The following is a 4,270-nucleotide window of genomic DNA, read 5'->3' as shown; positions in this document are numbered from 1 at the left end:
CTGTATTTTTGTCGCAATTGTTTTACCCACGATATTTTCAAGTATTATAATAAGCAATTCTAAACTAAAAATCTTTTTATATTTTTTTAAAAAATCGAAAAGAAAGAAATTTCGATTTTTGTCTGTCTTACACATTCACGAACACATGCACACGAAAACATAGCAAAGTAGATTTGGCCTGGGTTTTGCAACACAAAAAAATTTCTACTTGCAGCCAATAATCATCGAAAATGAGAGTATCCTTATTGCTGCTCATACTTCCATTCACAGTAATTTTCTACCAGGGAACCCATGAATCAATTTATATAAACTATTTTATCAATGCCGACGGCGTTTACTAGTGTCTAGTGTGGGAAATTTTTCTTCTTCGTTGTTTCTGCACGCATATGATTCGAAAAAAAAAAATATATTTAATAATCAGAGCCGGGAGGTTCGTCTGTTATTTCAGTTTGCCGTAAATACCATGGCAACATGGTGAAATATAGTTAAAAAAAAGACGATCTGAACCTCGTACATGGAAAAAATGGCCTCAAAAAATAGCCTTATTTTTTTTTGGCTCCTTAAAAATAACATAACATAACCTGCAGAATACATGGAATTTCACGTCAAATGTCAGAAAAAAAAATAAACAATATCATAAATATAATAATAAATATATTATCCAATTGTAATAAAATTATTAACTTAATTTATTTATTTAACATTTAATACACTATTATGTTATGTGTTTTACTAATTATTACATTATCATTACTATTATTATTACTATTAATATTACCATTATCATTTATTATCATTATCATCAGTAGTATCGTATTTTTCGATCAACAGTATCAATTGAACCATTTGTTAAATTATTATTAATTATTAATAATTGATTCAGTTGTATTTGTTAATGATAAATTATTATTTATTGATGTTGTTAGTCCTCTTACATGTTGACTTGATGGTAAACGTCTACGTGGTGCTTGAGCACGTGATGCTGTTAAATGTGATAATGGTGCACCTTCACCACGTTCAATACCATCTAGTTCTTTATTAGTATACAACTTTCAGTAAGACTATCAACAGTCTCAGTTAATAAATTATCATTAATTTTTTTTAAGCTTGTTGTTGATGATGATTTCAAATCACCTTGCATCATTATTCGTGATAATGACATTGTTGATGTTGATGATAAAGATGATGACGATGATGATATTGTTGAATCTAATATTTTTCTTGATGACATATTATCAATACTTGATAATCCACTACGTAAATCAAGTCTTTTTCTAGCATGTGCTTTTTCACTTTTTTTATGAACTAAATGATTTTTCATGGAATTTGATTTTGATGATGATTGATTTGTATCATGCCAATCTTCATTATTAATATCTTGATTAACTTCAATTAATTTAACAAAATTATCAGGAAATGGACCAATTTTACCATGTATTTCACCTTTCCACCAACCCTAAAAATTTATATTTATTATAGCTGTAAATTAACTTGTTGACATTTAATTTTAATTGTATGCTTACTTTGTCAGCAACATTACGTGATATTATTGTTACAATTTCACCTTCATTTATTGTATTATATGATGAATATAATTATTTTTATTCATCTTCATTATGTGCTTCATATGAAAATAATACAAGACATAATTCTTTAGTTGTTCTTTCAATACTACCACTTGGTCTTTCGGTTTCTTTTGGACTTGGTGATGTTACAAAATTTAATGGAAATATACCAACACGTCCGTGTAATCTTCCTCGCCACCAGCCTTCCTCAACTTCTTCCAGAAATTCAATTGAATCATGTGGCTTTAATTCCAATTCATCTTCATTACATGGCTCATAATTTTAAATAATACTTTACAATGTTTTCTACCAGATGAACCACTATTATTCTCATTAAATTTTCATCTTTTTTTATTCTATTATTAATTTTTAATTCATTTTCACTTGAATGACTATTTGGTGATGGCTTAATTACCTTTCAATATTTAATAATTAATATATATTTAATTTAATTTTCTACAAGTTATTTATTGTTAAATTATTACTAACCTTTACAAAATTATCAAGAAACATGCCACGTTTATCTCTCAAGGTTCCTTCCTACCATTCACCAGCTGTAACTTTTACATCTTTAATAATATCACTTTTTCTAAGTGTCAATTCATCTGGCTCATGAGTTACATAGCTATATTCCACAATAGCTTCCATTATTTATTTATTTATTTATTGTCAAATAAATTCAAACACTTTTCAAGTCTGAAAAAAAATAAATACGTTGATGTAAATTTACCAACACTCGAAAAAAAAAAAAAAAACCAAAAATTTATTCTAATTATTGATACTGATAAAAATAAAAATTTATGAGGACTTGACTTACATTTGGTTTATTCAATACAATCATGAGATTAAGGTAGAATGTAAATGAATTGCCCTGAATTTAATTTTCGATTTTTTTTTTTAAATGTTTAAATGAAATTATTGGTGGAATTTTTTCGTAATTTTCCTTTACGCGAAAATCCAGATAATTAGTGTCAAAGTTGACAACTTTAACACGCAAGCATAGGGAGTATAGCAGAGTATAGGTACGTTTGCGCTTGTATTTTTAAAACTCTTAATTTAAATTTTGATTTTTTTCTACAGATTTGTACTTTGTAGAATTCCAAAAATTATGGAAGAAAAAATATTAATTTCCTCTACACCGTTTAAAAGATATTAATTAATTAATTTTAAAATTTATTGTTGTCTCGATACAATTTCCGAAGCCGCTTCTTTTAAGCCAAATCCGGAGTCTTTACGACAATTAGTTTAAAAGTTATAATCGTTTTTTTTGGGAGGGGGATAAATCCAATACTGCGGCTGAGCCTTTCGGCTCCTAGCCTTCGTAACAATCTGAACTAATTAATAAAGGGGTTATTAGAAAAACCTACTTATTAAAAAAATATATTTTTTATTTAATTTCACATCGTTGAATTTTGGAGTGAAACAGAATATCATCAAGAGATAAATACGATGTCATCCACAACCTGCCTTGGTAGGCAAATAAGCACGACAAGGTGGACATTTATTGTGGACGCTGTAAAAAATTGGTGGTGAAATTTCACTGGGTAAATTTATGTATACAATTTGTATATGAAGATAAAGATTGGAGATCGAATATAAGCCCAATCAAACTAACGACCGAAGAGGTAGAATAGGTAGACTCTGAGGTAGAACTACGGTAGACTTGGGATTAGCACTACCAAGTAGTGGGGACAAGTTTGAAATTGTTTTTTTCAATAGTTGAGACTTAATTACATTCGTCAAAAATATATTTTCTTCTTGTCTTTCATCTTGTATCACCTCTTAATTAATATACCGAGTGTCCCATTTTAATTTATCAATTGATTTTTTTCGAAAAATATAGCTTGAATTGTAAAATGTTTCAAGGAAAAGTTGTAGGGTTTGGAGAAGGACGAAGAAAAAAAAAAAAAAAAAATTCGAGAAATCCAAAATGGCGGAGTTTCCGGTATAAACATAGTGATTACTTGATGAAAATTTAGAAAGCAGCAATCAATGGATGTTTGGAGTTTATTTTTTTGGGTGGAAGATACAACAAATGTGAGTTTATTTTCTCATAAAATAAGAAAAATTAAAAATTTGTTAACTCTTCTTCAAATGTAATAATTATTATTATCTAGCCAATAATATTCGTAATAGAAAACTAATAAACACCAAGACTAAGCGACTTTCCAAAAATTGGAAATTATTAAAAAATTTGATGAAAGATTTTTACTATGTTGTGACAAAAATTGGAAGTTTCTGTGAAAGAAAGTCTGGTGAAAGACTATCAGTCGAAATAAGAAATAATCATACTGTTTTCTTACTCAAAGAAAGATGCTAAATATTATTTTTATCATAAAAAAAAAATAACTTGGATTGGAACATGGCATCAAAAGAAGAGTTTTAACATTACAATGTATTATTATTAGAAAATTGGCCTAAGCATATACATTAGACCTGTCCAAAAAAAAAGAATTTTTTTTTTTTTACCCTCCTGAGGTCTAAATTTGTTCTTTATGATGACACAAAAAAAAAAAATAAAAAAATTTTTTTTTTAGGATTTTTTTTGAGCCTGCTCATCGGTCAGTTTTAATCCTAGATAGTTGATGTTAGTCTCATTTTTTAGCTCATGAAAATACCTTCAAATTGTCCTTATACATTTTTTTTGTACTGTTAATAGTTTTGTTTCAAGAAAACCTCAAAAACCATGACTTTATAGGTATATG

At 27.8% G+C, this 4,270-nt stretch overlaps 1 pseudogene; it reads right to left on the bottom strand.

Annotated features, from left to right (window-relative positions):
- Positions 1 to 931: 931 nt before the first annotated feature.
- Positions 932 to 2,213, bottom strand: LOC122850410 (annotated as a pseudogene).
- Between the last annotated feature and the right edge of the window lie 2,057 nt (positions 2,214 to 4,270).

The sequence above is a fragment of the Aphidius gifuensis genome, linkage group LG2 (genome assembly GCF_014905175.1).
Source record: "Aphidius gifuensis isolate YNYX2018 linkage group LG2, ASM1490517v1, whole genome shotgun sequence".
In the NCBI taxonomy this organism is placed as follows: Eukaryota; Metazoa; Arthropoda; class Insecta; order Hymenoptera; family Braconidae; genus Aphidius; species Aphidius gifuensis.
The sequence above is the reverse complement of the archived record's forward strand: the minus strand, read 5'-3'. Positions and strand labels throughout refer to the sequence as shown.